This window comes from Somniosus microcephalus, chromosome 12, assembly GCF_052327205.1.
Source record: "Somniosus microcephalus isolate GS21.2 chromosome 12, FLI_Smic_1.0, whole genome shotgun sequence".
Lineage (NCBI taxonomy): Eukaryota > Metazoa > Chordata > Chondrichthyes > Squaliformes > Somniosidae > Somniosus > Somniosus microcephalus.
Genome location: NC_140998.1, coordinates 159,031,834 through 159,051,079, shown reverse-complemented (window position 1 = coordinate 159,051,079; position 19,246 = coordinate 159,031,834).

The window sequence follows — 19,246 nt, the reverse complement described above, 5'->3', positions numbered from 1 at the left end:
GATAAATGCGAGGTTATCCACTTTGGTGTCAAAAACAGGAAGGCAGATTATCTGAATGGCAATAGATTGGGAGAAGGGGAAGTGCAACGAGACCTAGGCGTCCTTGTGCACCAGTCGTTGAAAGTAAGCATGCAGGTGCAGCAGGCGGTTAAGGTGGCAAATGGTATGTTGGCCTTCATAGCAAGAGGGTCTGAGTACAGGAACAAGGATGTCTTGCTGCAGTTGTACAGGGCCTTGGTGAGACCACATCTTGAGTATTGTGTGCAGTTTTGGTCACCTTATCTGAGGAAGGATGTACTCGCCATGGAAGGAGTGCAGCGAAGATTCACCAGGCTGATACCTGGGATGGCAGGAATGACGTATGAGGAGAGATTGGGTCGATTGGGCTTGTACTCGCTAGAGTTTAAAAGAATGAGAGGGGATCTCATTGAAACTTATAAAATTCTAACAGGACTAGACAGACTAGATGCAGGAAGGATGTTCCCGATGGCGGGGGAGTCCAGAACCAGAGGTCACAGTCTAAGGATAAGGGGTAAGCCATTTAAGACTGAGACGGGGAGGAATTTCTTCACCCAGGAGAGTAGTGAACCTGTGGAATTCTCTGCCAAAGAAGGCAGTAGAGGCCAATTCATTAAATATATTCAAGAAGGAGTTGGATATATTTCTTAAGGCTAAAGGGATCAAGGGATATGGAGAGAAGGCAGGAACAGGGTACTGAATTTGGATGATCAGCCATGATCTCATTGAATGACGGAGCAGGCTCGAGGGGCCTACTCCTGCTCCTATCTTCTATGTTTCTATGGCTTTGGGACTAGAGCTCGAGTCCAGTGTGTGGAATTTTGACGGGGGTTCTTCTGCAGATCGGTGGAAACCTCGTAGTGTTAATGGTTAAAAACAGCTCCCCCCACCCCCCCACAGCGTTCCGCTACAATTATGACAGAAGATTAGGAGAACCCCACAGAGATTCCAGGTCCAGATAGTTAATAATCTGGTCACACAGCATGAGGGAAGTTCTTCATCAGGATTTGAATTGGTGGATAAAAGTAACTCAAAAAATGTCAGTTTTCCTCAAGAGACAACCACCAAGGTGGCTAGCTACCAGACTGCAAGAGAAGTAAAGGTAGATCTGCACAAATGACAAATATAGAAAGACTTGCATTTATATAGCGCCTTTCACGACAACCGGATGTCTCAAAGTGCTTTACAGCCAATTAAGTACTTTTGGCGTGTAGTCACTGTTGTAATGTGGGAAACACGGCAGCCAATTTGCACACAGCAAGCTCCCACAAACAGCAATGTGATAATGACCAGATAATCTGTTTTTGTTATGTTGATTGAGGGATAAATATTGGCCAGGACACCGGGGATAACTCCCCTGCTCTTCTTCAAAATAGTGCCATGGGATCTTTTACATCCACTCGAGAAAGCTGACGGGGCCTCAGTTTAATGTCCCATCTGTTAACCAACCATGGAACTTCATTGTGTTTTCATGCACTCCCTCAGCACTGCACTGGAGTGTCAGCCTAGCTTTATGTGATCAAGTCCCTGGAGTGGGACTTGAACCCACAACCTTCTGACTCAGAGGCGAGTGTGCTGCCAACTGAACCACAGCTGACACATACATTACACAGAAATATAAGTTACAAGGAAACAGCAGGAGTGGCAGGAAGACAGCATTTAATGCTTTTCAATAAAGTTGGATCTAGCAGCTCTAAAAATGCATTTAAGGTACAAACAAGTTGGCTCAAGTGGTTTCAGACTGATTGATGTGTCAGGTATGACAGGGAAAGCTTTCAAGGCGGCAGAATGATGCGCTTGACTGAATTAAGACATAGCATCAAGATATGATGTGGGGGTGGGGGAAGCATGAAGCATGGAATCCTTCTCCACCAAATGGACTGGAATTAGTTCATTAACACAAATAGAAGGGTGAAAGCAGCAGTTGGACCAAGGAAAGCAACAAAGAATTCTCTCCAAGGCCATCCCATAAGACTATACATATCAACTGTACTTCATGAACTCGCTGAACATTTGGTTGAAGTTACTGCAAGGAACTTCATTGTGTTTTCATGCATCGTATACCAGTCAGCTGGTTTAAATGTAAACTGTAAAATTGTAGAGTGGAACTCCATAAGTATTTTTCCCTCAATGTTCAAAAGGTACTGTATAAAAAGTGAAGTAAAATGATGTAAAAGCCTCTTCTTGCCATCGCTCCAAGTAATGAGATACTGATCCTTTCATAATTATGTGAATATGTACTTAGTTTATAAATTTTTTCCCTCCTTTTCCTAAAAGCACGGCCTCTTACAGTGAAATGGTCCCACAGGCACCACCAACCTTGTAGCATTTCAGTCCAATGGCTTTTCATATGAATACAGACAGCAAGAGTCTGCATGCTAATCAATACTAAGGCATTGCAGCTGATCTGACCATAGGTCCATGCATGTATAGTTTTCAGAAGTCAATGAACAACAATCAGGTTGAATTTCATCTAGCCCAGTGATACTAAGGCTTACTTTAGTCTCCCAACTGCTGCCCTGACTAAGATCAGCTAACTCAGCACAGGCCGAGGATTAACCTGGGTCCTTGTGAATTGTAATGTTTAGTACGTTGGCCTTTACATGAATATGATTTTAATGCTGCCAGTGACCATACAGCTGAATTTTGACCAAATACAACTAAAACAAAATAGGGTGCTTCCCATCAAACAGTTCCAAAGAAACTCTGGTTACCACATTGTACAATAAATGTGCCTTTGTAATTCAATCTGACCCAAACTCATGGTTTAGTCAAAAATCTTCATTCCGTTCTTTTTAAGTTGGAAGAATCTGCAGTACATGAAAATTACATGGCTGTTTCTGATAAGGCAAACCAACCATGGAATTACACATTTTGGAATACCCTTTTCCCCTTTGCCAAGAGCATTTTCCAGCAAAAACAAAAAAAACATATACCATTCCATGAGCTTCTGCCCGCAAATTTCAAAGTCCTCCCCGCTCTTATGTCAACACTCCTTTTTACCCACATTCCAAGAATGTCACTTTCAAGAAACATAAAATTTCTACTTCAGTGGTTTTTCATCATCTCAATCAAAATGGATGACCATATTAATTTTGAAGAAATTAAAAAACATACTATTCTCAAATCAAGTCCCTAACTCCCTTCACAAAAAAATTGACTAATACAGTAAAGCAAATATATACTGCAAAATATCCACACCAGAACAAAACAGCCTCCCACTCTAGTGTGGAGACATAAATGTGGGGGCGGGGGGCAAGAGCGGGGTAAATGAAGTGACTCATTTCAAAGTTGTGTGTTCCAATTACAAAGCCGTGGCAAGCAGTAAAACAATTGCACTTTCGGGAAAGTTAAGGGAGACATTAATCCTCATGAGATCACAGAGGTGGGGGTTGTCCATTTTAAACAAAAGATCCAGTGAATTGGAGAGTTAGAAGGTATACACATTTTTGTGAATAATCTAACAAAGCAAAGAGTTTCCTTATAATACAAACATGTATCATAGCCCAGTAAACTTTGGTCAGTGATTGGTCTGCCATCAAAACTTGTAAAAATCCCCCTTCTGCAGTCATGTGGTACAAAACCACATCGCAATACTCATTCATCAACAGACGGGCCAGCAGTTTGGGGGGGGGGGGGTGCAAGGGGGAATGCTAAATTTGAAGTAAAATTCAAAGATTATAGAAAAAAAACATATAATGGAGGAAAAATATCAAAACTTTTCATGGGTGAAACATGTTCTGGGCTTGGACGATATTCATTAAGTTGCTCCCATAGTTTACACTCATGAACCCCATGAACGTCGCAGCCTGGTAATAATCCTAGCTATAGCATCCTCCATGTAAAGTTTAAAGAATCCTAGGGAATAACCATACATGTTGACATCTTTCACCATAAGAGCTGTTGTAGCCCACTCACTCAATCCTGCAACATAGAACCCAGTATCTCAGAATCTTGATGGCACATTGCACAGCCCTATAGAATTGCCAGTGTGGACTCAAAACAGGTCATCACCTCTTCACTGTTTTCAAAATGTAAGCTGCACTCTTCCATTCATTGCAAATACATTTTTCTATGCATATTACTATTTTTCCTCACTCGATTATTAATTCTGGCAGAAGTATCCCACTGCACTAACCCTCACAGTCATAGCATATAGATAGGAAATGGTGACGGAAATCAGCCCCAATAGAGGCTCAAACGACAGACAATTCAGACATTTCAATCTCATAGGATGCAGATCAGTGGTGCTTGTCCTAAATGACTCCATGCTGGTGGTGGTGGGGGAAGCTTTTATGTGAAATCATGCTATTGCGAGATACAAGGAAGAAAGAACTTGCATTTATATAGCACCCTTCACAACCTCAGGCATCCCAAAGCTCCTTCGGCCTCCCCCAGCCCCAATTGTCAGCCACCCTCCACTCAACACCACCAGCCCTCCCACCACCACCTCCCCCAACCCTCCCGATCAGCAGCTGCCAGCCTCCCCTCAACCCTCCATATCTCCTGTCTCACGACCCCCAGCCCCACCCCACCCCCCCAACCCTCCCAATCAGCAGCTGCCAGCCTCCCCCCAACCCTCCAGATCACCAGCCTCACGACCCCCAGGCCCAACCCACCCACCCCCCCCCCCCCAACCCTCCCGATCAGCAGCTGCCAGCCTCCCCCCATCCTCCCGATCTCCAGCCTCACAACCCCCAGGCCCACCCCACCCCTCCCGATCAGCAGCTGCCAGCCTCCCCCCATCCCTCCAGATCTCCAGCCTCACGACCCCCAGCCCCACCCCCGCAACCCTCCCAATTAGCAGCAGCCAGCCTCCCCCCATCCCTCCCGATCACCAGCCTCACGACCCCCAGCCCCACCCCCCCCAATCGTCGGCCTTTCTCCCTACACATCAAATTCTCATGTATGCAAATTGGCAGGTGTAGTTCTCAACTCGACAAAATAATAATGTTAAGTCAGTTACAGGGAGAAGTGGTGGTAGCAGCAGCAGCAGGCTCCAAGCAACTTTCAGCTGTTCTCCTTGCCTCCATCTCAAACCCAGTTGTGAAGCAGCCTCTGCCTTCACAAATACCAACATGTTGAGCCATAAACAAAAATGGGCTGGCTTTGGGAGCCAAAGTTGGTTTCGTAAAGCTTTTTTTGGTGCTCTTAAAAACCTTCCAGCATAGTATCTACCAAGGTTACGAAGATTTGTTGCTGTAAATGGGATTTCTTGGAGCCCAAGTTGCAGATTAAGTAAAAACCAGATATGCTGAGCCAAACATGCCTACAAAGTAGTGTCATTTGGACTGCAGTATACTATAACACCCCCCCACCACACATTAAAGGCTGTGAATTGTGGACCCCTACAAGATGTACTCATCTTTAAAAAAGCTGACAAGACACACCCAGATAACTATAAGTCCATTAATTTGACATCAGTAATGGGAAAGATGCTCGAGGGAATCATTAGGGATGCAATATATGATTGCTTGGATAGAGATATTGGGGACATCCAACATGGCTTCATCAAACTTCATAAAATGCCTTACACTAAAAACTGAAAATGCTGGAAATACTCAGCAGGTTAGGTAGCATCTGTGGAGGGAGAAAGAGAGTTAACGTTTCAGGTTGATGACCTTTAGTCAGAAGTGGAAAAAGTTGGATATAACAGGTTTTAAGAAAGTGCCATGGCAGGGAAATGGGGTATTGCCGGGGGGGGGGAAAAGAAAGAAAGAACAAAAGGTAAGGTCTGTGATAGGGTGGAATGCAGGAGAGATTAAATGGCAAAAGGAATGATGGTGCAAGGCAGAAGGAGATGGTCGTGGGACAAGTAAAGAAACAAAAGATGGGTCTAGAAGAGGTCTAAATGGGAATAGCAGAATCATCAATAGCAGCCGTCCAAAAACATGGGGGTAGAAGTTTTGATCTGAAATTGTTGAACTCAATGCGGAGTCTGAACGTCTGTAAAGTGCCTAATCGAAAGATGAGGTACTGTTCCTCGACCTTATGTTGAGCTTCATTGTAGGAGGCCGAGGACGGAGAGGTCAGAGTGGGAGTGGAGCAGAGAATTAAAGTGACAAGCAACCGGAAGCTCAGGGTCACGCTTACAAATCTGATTGCATTTTTTGAAGAAGTCACCAAGATGGTGCATGAGGGAAACCCAGTAGGTATTATCTACTTCAGACTTCCAAAAAACTTTTGATAAGCTCTACAAGATTGAAGCCTCTAGTAGTAATGGTAATATATTGAGCTGGATTGAGAACTGGCTGGATAGTTGTAGGCAAAAAGTAGTTATAGATGGATTTGGATCTGTTTCGAGACCGGTCACCAGTGGTGTTGGGACAGTTACTCTTTACTATTGCTATTAATGATCTAGATATGGGTGTTGGGGGCACATTTGCAGATAATACTAAGGTCTGTGCGAGTGTTAGGACTGTAAACGATGCTCAACGGCTTCAGGCAGATCTGATCATGTTGGGAGATTGGGCTCATGACTGGCAAATGATGTTTAATTTGGAAAAGTGCAGTGTTATGCTTGTGGGCAGAGCAAATGTTCCACATACCCTTTAGAGAAAAGCATTAAAGAAGGTGGAGAGAGAGATCTGGTCATTCTAGTGCATACATCTCTAAAGGTACATGAGCAATGCCGTGAAGCAATAGCTAGGTTTTGGGGTGATTTCATAGCACAATTGATTTTAAGGTGAGGCATACTATTTTGACCTTGTACAAGACCTTGGTCAGGCCTCATTTGGAATATTGTGTCCTATTTCAGTCTCCTCACAGGCCGGGTGATATTGAGGCTTTGGAAAGGGTGCAGAGAAGTGCCACTAGACTAATTCCCAGTATAAAGCATCTTAGTTATCAGGATAGATAGACTAAAAGAGTTGGGAATTACACTTTAGAGAAGCGTAAACTTAGGGGTGATCTGATTGAGGGTCATAAGATGAAGGGAATATATTGTGTTCCAGTTGACAGTTTGTTCCAATTACATAGATTAGGAAAGACCAGGGGTCACAACTTTAAGTTGTATAAGGCCAGAACTACGTTAAATATCAGGAAGTGGTTCTTCCCCCAGAGAATAGTGGACCTGTGGAACAGGCCGCTGTCTCGTGTAGTGGACCCCATTTAGCTGAATTCCTTCAAGCGAGAGCTGGGCCTGTTTCTAGCTGGGGCGGTCTTACTCCTTACAAAAAGGTAGTTACTGCAGGGAATTCAGGGTTAGACTGATCTCCTAGACTAGTTTCAATCGCTGAGATGGATTTGAGAGGAATTTCCCAGGTTTCCCCCCCTCCAAATTGGCCTGGGTTTTTACTTTTTTTTGCCAAGAGATCACATGTGAGGAGACCAAAACTGAACACAGTACTCCAAGTGAGGCCTGACCAAGGTCTTGTACAAGGTCAAAATAGTATGCCTCATCTTAAAATCAAAACCATGGCATGCAGTATATATATTGTGATACACAAGGTATCACAATTGTGTAGGACAGACTGAATGGATCAGAGGGCCTTTAACCGTCTCATTGTTCGTAAGACATTTATACTCTGAACACAAGAGGTTGGGATCTGAAGCCAGGCACATCTGTGAGGTAAGGCCACTGACTGCAAAATAAAATATATATCATGGGTTTCCAAACCAGCACGTCCCACAGCTCACCAGATATTTATTTTTACATATGTTAACTTACAAATGTTATTTCTATTGCTGTATACTAACAAAAGCCATTTCTTAATGACACCAGTTATCCTCAGGGTAGCTTTCAGATGTCAGAACAGAGGTCAGGGTGTATCAATACTTGAAAGTGGTCCCAAACGGAGAAAAGTTTGAAAATAACTGCCCTATAATCAAGGCTGGCAATTATGCATTTCTGCTAAAGCTCACCAGTGTGAAAAAATTAGTCTGGATACTACTTCTAGCATGGTTGAAGCTCCAGTCGCAAATATATTTGTGGAAACACAACGCAAAAACAGTGGGATGTAGATAAATTCACTAAACTTAGAATGGAATGAATAATCTCAGCAGAATTGTCAGTGACGTACAGGTCCAACTGCGACCAAAACTGCACACAATACTCAAGATGTGGTCTCACCAAGGCCCTGTACAACAGCAGCAAGACATCCTTGTTCCTGTACTCAAATCCTCTCGCTACGAAGGCCAACATACCATTTGCCTTCTTAACCGCCTGCTGCACCTGCATGCTTACCTTCAGCGACTGGTGCACAAGGACACCCAGGTCTCGTTGCAATTCCCCTTCTCCCAATCTATTGCCGTTCAGTTAATAATCTGCCTTAATAACAGAAAATGCTGGAAAAACTCAGCAGGCCAGGCAACATCCGTGGAGAGAAAATAGAGTCAACGTTTCAGGTGAACCCTTCATCAATCATCTGCCTTCCTGTTTTCACCACCAAAGTGGATAACCTCGCATTTATCCACATTATACTGCATCTGCCATACATCTGCCCAATTACCCAATCTGTCCAAATCACACTGGAGTTTCTCGGCATCCTCCTCACAGCACACACGCCCACCCAGCTTTGTGTCGTCTGCAAACTTGGAGATATTACATCTAGTTCCCTCGTCTAGATCATTAATAAATATTGTGAATAGCTGGGGTCCTAGCACCGATCCCTGCGGTACCCCACTAGTCACTGCCTGCCACTCAGAAAAAGAGCCGTTTACTCCAACTCTTTGCTTCCTGTCTGCCAGCCAGTTCTCTATTCAAGTCAGTATCTTGCCCCCAATCCCATGTGCTTTAACTTTACATGCTAATCTCTTATGCGGGACCTTATCGAAAGCCTTCTGAAAGTCCAAATACACCACATCCACTGGTTCTCCCTTATCTATTCTACCAGTTACATCCTCAAAAAATTCCAGTAGATTAGTCAAGCATGATTTACCTTTTGTAAATCCATGTTGACTTTGTCCGATCCAGTCATTGCTTTCCAAGTGCTCTGCTATTACATCTTTTATAATGGACTCTAGCATTTTCCCCACCACCGATGTCAGACTTACCGATCTATAATTCCCCGTTTTCTCTCTACCACCTTTTTTGAATAGTGGGGTAACATTAGCTACTTTCCAATCCATGGGAACTGTTCCAGGATCTATAGAATTTTGGAAGATGCCCAGCAATGCATCTACTATTTCTAGGGCCACTTCCTTAAGTACCCTAGGGTGTAGATGATCAGGCCCTGGGGATTTATCGGCCTTCAATCCCGTCAATTTCCTCAACACCATTTCCCTACAAATACTAATTTCATTTAGTTCCTCCTTCTCATTAGACCCTATGTTTCCCGACATCTCTGGGAGGTTATTTGTGTCCTCCTTTGTGAAGACAGAACCAAAGTATGTATTTAATTGGTCTGCCATTTCTTTGTTCCCCATTATAAATTCCCCTGATTCTGACTGCAAGGAACCTACGCTTGACTTCACCAATCTTTTTCTCTTCACATATCTATAGAAGCATTTACAGTCAGGTTTTATGTTCCCTGCAGGCTTACTCTTATACTCTATTTTCCCCGTCTTAATTAATCCCTTTGTCCTCCTTTGCTGATTCCTAAACTGCTCCCAATCCTCAGGTTTGCTGCTTTTTATGGCCAATTTATATGTCCTCTCCTTGGATCTTAAGCTATTGCTAATTTCCTTTGTTAGCCACGGTTGAGTCACTTTTTTTTATTTTTATGCCAAACAGGGATGAACAAATTCTGTAGCTCATCCATTCGGTCTTTGAATGTTTGCCATTGCCTAGCCACAGTCAACCCTTCAAGTAACATTCCCCAATCCATCCTACCCAACTCACACCATCGTAGTTTCCTTTATTTAAATTCAGGACCCTAGTCTCTGAGTCAACTACTTCACTCTCCATCTTAATGAAGAATTCTATCATATTATGATCGCTCCGCCCCTAGGGGCCTCACACAACAAGATTGCTAATAAATCCTCTCATTACATAATACCCAGTCTAAGATGGCCTGATCTCTAGTTGGTTCCTCGACATATTGGTCCAGGAAACCATCCCATATACACACCAGGAATTCCTCCTCCACAGTATTGTTACTAATTTGGTTAGCCCAATCTATATGTAGATTAAAGTCACCCATGATAACTGCTGTGCCCTTATTGCACGCGTCTCTAATTTCCCGTTTAGTGCCATCCCCAACCTCGGCATTACTATTTGGGGGTCTGTATACAACTCCCACTAACGTTTTCTGCCCCTTGGTATTTCTCAGCTCTACCCATACAGATTCCACATCATCAGAGCTAATATCCTTCCTTACTATTGTGTTAATCTCTTCAACTAGCAATGCTACCCCGCCTCCTTTTCCTTTTTGCCTGTCCTTCCTGAATATTGAATACTCCTGGATGTTGAGTTCCCAGCCTTGGTCACCCTGGAGCCATGTTTCCGTAATCCCAATCATATCATATCCATTTACATCTATTTGCGCAGCTAATTCATCCACCTTATTATGAATGCTCCTCGTACTAAGACACAAAGCCTTCAGGCTTGTTTTTTTTAAACACTCAGACCTTTTAGAACTATTATTTACTGTGGCCATGTTTGATTTAAACCCTTGACTTCTCTGCCTGCCATTTTTGCTTTTCTCCTTGTCTTTTGCTTCTATCTTTGTTTCCCATTCCTCTGTCTCCCTGCACAGGTTCCCAACCTCCTGCCATTTTAGTTTAAACCCTCCCCAACAGCACTAGCAAACACTCTCCCCTAGGACATCGGTCCCGGTCCTGCCCAGGTGCAAACCGTCCAGTTTGTACTGGTCCCACCTCCCCCAGAACCGGTTCCAATGTCCCAGGAATTTGTATCCCTCCCCCTTGCACCATTCCTCTAGCCATGCATTCATCTGAAATATCCTTCTATTTCTACTCTGACTAGCACGTGGCACTGGTAGCAATCCTGAGATTACTACCTTTGAGGTCCTATTTTTTAATTTACCTCCCAGCTCCCTATATTCAGCTTTTAGGACCTCGTCCCGGTTTTTACCAATATCGTTGGCACCTATATGCACCACGACAACTGGCTGCTCACCCTCCCCCTCCAGAATGCTCTGCAGCCGCACCTAGACATCTTTGACCCTTGCACCAGGGAGGCAACATACCATCCTGGAGTCTCGTTTGCGGCCGCAGAAACGCCTATCTATTCCCCTTGCAATTGAATGGCAGGGCAGGCTCAAAGTGCCAACTGGCCTACGCCTGCTCCAATTTCTTATGTTCTTATATAAACGAGTCATTTTCCGGTTGGCAGTCTGTAACTAGTGGGGTGCCGCAAGGATCAGTGCTTGGGCCTCAGCTATTTACAATCTATATTAATGACTTAGATGCAGGGACTGAGTGTTATGTATTAAAGTTTGCTGACAATACAAAGCTAGGTGGGAAAGTAAGCTGTGAGGAGAACACCGAGTCTGCAAAGGGATATAGGCAGGTTAAGTGAGTGGGCAATAAGGTGGCAGATGGAATATAATGTCAGGAAATGTGAGGTTATTCACTTTGGTAGGAAGAATAGAAAAACAGAATATTTTGTAAATGGTGAGAAACTATTAAGTGTTGGTGTTCAGAGAGATTTAGGTGTCCTCATACACAAAACACAGAAAGTTAGCATGCAGGTGCAGCAAGCAATTAGGAAGGCAAATGGCACGTTGGCCTTTATTGCAAGGGGGTTGGAGTACAAAAGTAAGTAAGTCTTGCTACAATTGTACAGGGCTTTGGTGAGACCACACCTGGAGTACTGCGCACAGTTTTGGTCTCCTTATCTGAGAAAAACATGCATGTCTTGGAGGCGGTGAAACAAAAGTTCCTATTTGCACACATTCTCTTGCCCAAGTCCAGACAGTTTAGGCACAGGTTAGCAAGAGCCAAAGCTTAGGGCAACACCCCTCAAACCCCAGTGCACATAGGCTAACACTGGAGTTTAACCAGCTCAAACAATGTAGCCCAACAGCAAAGAGAAGTAATAAGCTTCCCAATGCTCGTCAAGCCAGGACCATCCTACCTGTTGGGACATTGGTTTAAGGGCTTATCTAGGGACGACTGGGAAGAATCACATTCCTAGTGACCAGTCTACCATTCCTGATTCTGTTAATGAGCCAGCTGATTTATCAAGAGCTTGTCTGGCTCAAAGATTGGATTACGGAGTCTGCTACAGAGGGTTGACTTGGTTTCAATTTTCCACCATGCAGCATCTTGGAGCAATTTTAATCGCAAGAGACCACATCTCCTCCGCCCCCGCCCACCACCTCCCCAAAGAGGATAATCACAATTTGCTCCCTTACCAAAAACACATCTATTTGTTTCAAAGTAATTTATGCTGGTGATTATAAACCACACAAAAGTGTTCTCTAGTTAAAACTTAAATTACTTTATGCCAATAATTTAAAATTACTTAATTGTAGTGTTCACAGAAGGAGCTCTCACAATTATTCTACCCTCATGTTAAAAATGTCTAAATCATTTGCAATTTTGTTCAACAGTTTTCCATTGCACACCATTACATATCACATCAAGAGCAAAGAACAAACAACTTTTTTCTCCACACTAACTGTGCTTCTTTGGTAATTCAGGACTAAGATCCAGAGTACTAACAGAATAAAATGAGGCACGCCAGAAGGCCTAGGTCTCAGCACCCAGTAACCAAATCCACCGACTTAGATTGTTGAAATACAAGATGTCCCTCGTCTGATTGCAGTCATCATCTTCAAACAGAGGTACCCAGAATCAGATGCCCCATAACACTGAAAACCTCTCAGCCTGCCCTGGTCCTTGATGAACTGCCTTTGTTTTGCTGCTGAAATGTAAAGGACAATAATTTTCTCAAGTTGAGATTGCTGCCTAATTGTGGTTGCAGCTCCTGAATGTTTTACTTCAGGACATACACCTCTTTGTTGCTTCTACAACATCAAGTTCATTAAGGCTGGAGTGGAAGGCTCTTAGAATATGACTAATCAAGGCATGGAATTAAACTGAATAGAGCACTGGGGCTCACTATCCAATGAGAAAGTACAACGGCTATCATTTGGCTCTCTGAAGCTGTAACCCTGTAAAGTGCCTCCCTCTCCATTCAAATATTAACCAAGGTCAGAGAATTAGACAAAGCTCTGTATGAGAAGTTTGTTTCCAGAACCTGCTGTAGCTGAACCCATATTTGTACCTCTGTTCTCCCTCTAAGTACTGGTCTGGCGTTCAGAAGGCCAACAGATGTTGACTGTTGGACCCAATAACTAATAACTATCAGCAGGCCTGAATGGATGACAAGAGGATTATCCCCATTTTACCAACAGAGGTGCAGGCTTCCCGATGTCAAGAAACCCTGCCAGGGTCAGCGAGGCGAGCAGTGGGTCTGCGGGGGTGAGAGGGGTCCAAAAGTGCACTGTGGAGGTGAGTGATGGGTGCAAGTGTGGAGAGGTAAGTATGAGAGGTGAGTGAAAAGTGTTAGAAAACGTTTACTTACCTTTGTTTCTTCCTGCAAGCTTCAATCGTTGGGGATCCGGAGGCTCTGGCATCTCCATAGCAGAGATGACAGAATGGCTGCTGCATCTTCCGATGCAACAGCCATCTACTTTCTGCTCAGAAAATAGGTTTGGTGAGTCTTGAGTACAAGAACTCACCAAACAACAGAGAATGTCAGTATTTGACAGCTTCTCAAAGCTGTCAAACGATGACAATTCATGTCAAAATTGACAGATGAAACATCATGCGCTGACATTCTCTGTCACTAGCTTTCCCTTAATTGGCCCGCTAAGCCCACTGGGTTGGCCACAAGTTGATGGAGGCGGGACTAAAACCCGACAAGCAGCAGTCCCGCCTCCAACGCGCCGCCATTTGCAAAATCACCCCCATAGTATCATAAGGTTTAGGTTAGCTATGGAAAAGGACAAAGAGCAATCTAGAATCAAAATACTTAATTGGAGGAAGGCCAATTTCAATGGGTTGAGAACGGACTTGGGTAAATTGAAATCAAAGATTGGCAGGCAAAACTGTAATCGAACAATGCGCTGCCTTTAAAGAGGAGATGGTTCGGGTACAGTCAATGTACATTCCCACGAGGGGGAAAGGTAGGGCACCCAAAGCCAGAACTCCCTGGATGACTAAAGAGAAACACAGAAACATAGAAGATAGGAGCAGGAGTAGCCCATTCGGCCCTTCGAGCCTGCTCCGCCATTCAATGAGATCATGGCTGATCATCCAAATTCAGTACCCTGTCCCTGCCTTCTCCCCATATCCCTTGATCCCTTTAGCCTTAAGAAATATATCCAACTCCTTCTTGAATATATTTAATGAACTGGCCTCCACCACCCTCTGTGGCAGATAATTCCACAGGTTCACCACTCTCTGGGTGAAGAAATTCCTCCTCATTTCAGTCCTAAATGGCTTACCCCTTATCCTTAGACTATGACCTCTGGTTCTGGACTCCCCGATCATCGGAAACATACTTCCTGCATCTAGTCTGTCCAGGCCTGACAGAATTTTATAGGTTTTGATGAGATCCCCTCTCAATCTTCTAAACGCCAGTGAGTATAAGCCCAATCGAGACAATCTCTCCTCATACGTCATTCCTGCCATCCCAGGTATCAGCCTGGTGAATCTTCGCTGCACTCGTTCCATGGCAAGAACGTCCTTCCTCAGATAAGGCGACCAAAACTGCACACAATACTCAAGGTGCGGTCTCACCAAGGCCCTGTACAACTGCAGCAAGACATCCTTGTTCCTGTACTCGAACCCTCTTGCTACGAAGGCCAACATACCATTTACCTTCTTAACCGCCTGCTGCACCTGCATGCTTACCTTCAGCGACTGGTGCACAAGAACACCCAGGTCTCTTTGCACTACCCCTTCTCCCAATCTATTGCCATTCAAATAATCTGCCTTCCTGTTTTTGCCACCAAAGTGGATAACCTCACATTTATCTACATTATAGTGCATTTGCCATGTTTCTGCCCAATCACCCAACCTGTCCAAATTGTACTGGAGTTTCATGACATCCTCCTCACAGCATACCCTCCCACCCAGCTTTGTGTCGTCTGCAAATTTGGAGATATTACGTTCAATTCCCTCGTCCAGATCATTAATGTATATTGTGAACAGCTGGGGTCCTAGGGCCGATCCTTGCGGTACCCCACTAGTCACTGCCTGCCACTTGGAAAACGACCCGTTTATTCCAACTCTCTGCTTTCTGTCCGCCAACCAGTTCTCTATCCAAGTCAATACCTTGCCCCCAATCCCATGTGCCTTAATTTTGCACGCTATTCTCTTATGCAGGACCTTATCGAAAGCCTTCTGAAAGTCCAAATACACCACATCCACTGGTTCTCCCTTATCTATTTTACCAGTTACATCCTCAAAAAATTCCAGTGGATTAGTCAAGCACAATTTATCTTTTGTAAATCCATGTTGACTTTGTCCGATCCTGACGCTGCTTTCCAAGTGCTCTGCTATTACATCTTTTATAATGGACTCTAGCATTTTCCCCACTACTGATGTCAGGCTTACCGGTCTATATTTCCCTGCTTTTTCTCTACCACGTTTTTTGAATAGTGGGGTAACATTAGCTACCCTCCAATCCATGGGTACTGCTCCAGAGTCTATCGAGTTCCGGAAGATAACCAGCAATGCATCTACTATTTCTAGGGCCACTTCCTTAAGTACCCTAGGATGTAGATTATCAGGCCCTGGGGATTTATCGGCCTTCAGTACCATCAATTTTCCTAACACCATTTCCCTACAAATACTGATTTCTTTCAGTTCCACCCTTTCATCAGACCTTATGTTCCCCAACATCTCTGGGAGGTTATTTGTACCCTCCTTTGTAAAGACAGAACCAAAATATGTATTTAAGTTAGTCTGCCATTTCTTTGTTCCCCAATTAGAAATTCCCCTGATTCTGACTGCAAGGGACCTACGCTTGACTTCACCAATCTTTTTCTCTTCACATATCTATAAAAGCTTTGAGTCAGTTTTTATGTTCCCTGCAAGCTTACTCTCATTCTATTTTCCCCTTCTTAATTAATCCCTTTGTCCCCCTTTGTTGAATCCGAAACGGCTCCCAATCCTCAGGATTATTGCTTTTTCTGGCCAATTTATATGTCGTCTCCTTGGATCTTATGCTATCCCTAATTTCCCTTGTTAGCCACGGTTGAGTCATCTTTTTTGTTTTATTTTTATGCCAAACTGGGATGAACAAATTCTGTAGTTCATCCATTCGGTCTTCGAATGTTTGCCATTGCCTATCCACCGTCAACCCTTTGAGTGACATTCCCCAATCAATCCTACCCAGAGAGAGAGAGCAAGAAAAAACAGAAAAAAGGGGCATATGACAGATGTCAGGTTGAGAATACAAGTGAGAACCAGGCTGAATACAAAAAATTCAGAGGGGAAGTGAAAAAGGAAATAAATGGGGCAGAGAGGGAATATGAGAATAGACTAGCAGCTAACATAAAAGGGAATCCAAAAGTCTTCTATAGGCATTGATGCGCTATTACTCATAAAAGACAGAGAGTTAGGAGAGTAACTAAAGGCTTTTATTAGCAAAGAACAGAGCATGCCTCTCGTGGTTGACTGGGTTCCAAGAAGGCAGGGGGCTGCAGGTCAATCACCTTTATACCTGGGCCTGTGGGTGGAGCCAGCCGAGGCATGTTGAGGCATGCATAGGTACAACAGTGTGCAGCAACAACAACAACAGTGAATAACAATAACAGTGGTTTACCACAGGCATATAAATAGTAAACGGGTAGTAAGAGGAGAGGTGGGGCCGATTAGGGACCAAAAAGGAGAGCTATGCATGGAGGCAGAGGGCATGGCTGAGGGACTAAATGAGTACTTTGCATCTGTCTTTACCAAGGAAGAAGATGCTGCTGACGTCATAGTGAAAGAGGAGGCAGTTGAGATATTGGATGGGATAAAAATTGATAAAGAGGAGGTACTAGAAAGTATTTAAAAGTAGATAAGTCACCAGGACGGATGGGATGCATCCTCGGATGCTGAGGGAAGTAAAGGTGAAAATTGCGGCGGCACTGGCCATAATCTTCCAATCCTCCTTGGATACGGGGGTGGTGCCAGAGGACTGGAAAATTGCTAACGTTACACCCTTGTCCAAAAAAGGATGCAAGGATAAACCCAGCAACTGCAGGCCAGTCAGCTTAACCCTCGGTAGTGGGAAACCTTTTAGAAATGATAATCCGGGACAAAATTAACAGTCACTTGGACAAGTGTGGATTAATTAAGGAAAACCAGCACGGATTTGTGAAAGGCAAATCAGGTTTAACTAACTTGATTGAATTTTTGATGAGGTAACAGAGAGGGTTGATGAGGGCAATGCAGTTGACGTGGACTTCCAAAAGGCATTTGATAAAGTGCCACATAATAGGCGTGCCAGCAGAGTTGAAGCCCATGGAATACAAGAGACAGTGGCAGCATGGATACGAAATTGGCTAAGTGACAGGAAACAGAGAGTAGTGGTGAACGGTTGTTTTTCAGGCTGGAAGGCGGCATACAGTGGTGTTCCTCAGGGGTCTGTACTAGGACCACTGCTTTTCTTGATATATATTAACGATTTGGACTTGGGTGTACAGGGCATTATTTCAGAATTTGTGGATGACACAAAACTTGTAAGTATAGTGAACAGTGAAGAGGATAGGGATGGACTTCAAGAGGACAGACAGGCTGGTGGAATGGGTGGACACGTGGCAGATTAAGTTTAAGTTTAACTGAGAAAAGTGCGAAGTGATACATTTTGGTAGGAAGAACGAGGCGAGGCAATATAAACTAAAGGGTACAATTCTAAAGGGGGTGCAGGAACATAGAGACCTGGGGGTATATGTGCAGAAATCATTCAAGGTGGCAGGGCAGGTTGAGAAAACAGTTAAAAAAATCATATGGGATCCTGGGCTTTATAAATAGGGGCATAGAGTATAAAAGCAAGGAAGATATGGTGAACCTTTATAAAGCACTGGTTCTGCCACAACTGGAGCACTGTGTCCAATTCTGGGCACCACACTTCAGGAAGGATGTGAAGGCTTTAGTGAGGGTGTAGAAAAGATTTACAAAAATGGTTCAAAGGGACTTCAGTTACGTGGATAGACTGGAGAAGCTGGGGTTGTTCTCCTTAGAGTAGAGAAGATTGAGTAGAGATTTGATAGGTGTTCAAAATCATGAGGGGTCTAGACAGAGTAGATAGAGAGAAACTGCTCCCATTGGCGGAATGATCGAGAACCAGAGGACACAGATTTAAGGTGAATTGCAGCAGATCCAAAGGCAACATGAGGAAAAACTTTTTTACGCAGCGAGTGGTTATGATCTGGAATGCAGTGCTTGAAAGGGTGATGGAGGCAGACTCAATCGTGGCTTTCAAAAGGAAATTAGATAAGTACCTGAAGGGGAAAAATTTGCAGGGCTACAGGGAAAGAGCAGGGGATTGGGACTAGCTGAAGTGCTCTTGCAGAGAGCCGGCACGGGCCAAATGGTCCCCTACCGAGCTGTAATGATTCTTCTACAGTGTGCGCTGTTGCAGTCTTCACAGAATCAGTGACTTGACCTAAACTTCAACATTTTACGTACGATTCTCGCTGTAAAACCATTAAAAATGTTAAGCCTTGTTGAATGAGGTGTAACTGAGTTTTTAACGGCATACTAAGTCATAATTACTGAACAACATCCCTAGCCCTGAAAAACTAAATTAATAACTCTGGAGTTTCATTGCCTCCATTCCATGATAAAAAAATCCATAGTGTAGCAGTACCACCGAGTGTCCCTTACTTACCGGTCATAATTCCCTTTAACGAGGTATAGATACAGTTTGCCTGTGCGGGGCGCTCCCCCTTTGGGAGCGCGGGAAAACGCGATGACGCGGGCAAACGCGATGACGTCACGTCGCACATCACATGACCGCCCCAAGCGCGGGCAAACGCGATGACGTCACGCCGCACATCACGTGACCGCCCCAAGCGCGGGAAAACGCGATGACGCGGGCAAACGCGATGACGTCACGTCGCACATCACATGACCGCCCCAAGCGCAGGCAAACGCGATGACGTCACGCCGCACATCACGTGACCGCCCCAAGCGCGGGAAAACGCGATGACGTCATGACGCAATCCCCAGGACTGAGTCCTCGTGGCGTCTCCGTCTGGTTAAGACCTACTTAACGGCTCTCCTGTACCGATCTCAGCCAGCTGTTGGAATTCGATTATTCTTGCATTAAAGAACTATTTGATTGTTCTCCTGGAGTCGACCTCGATTATTTGATAGG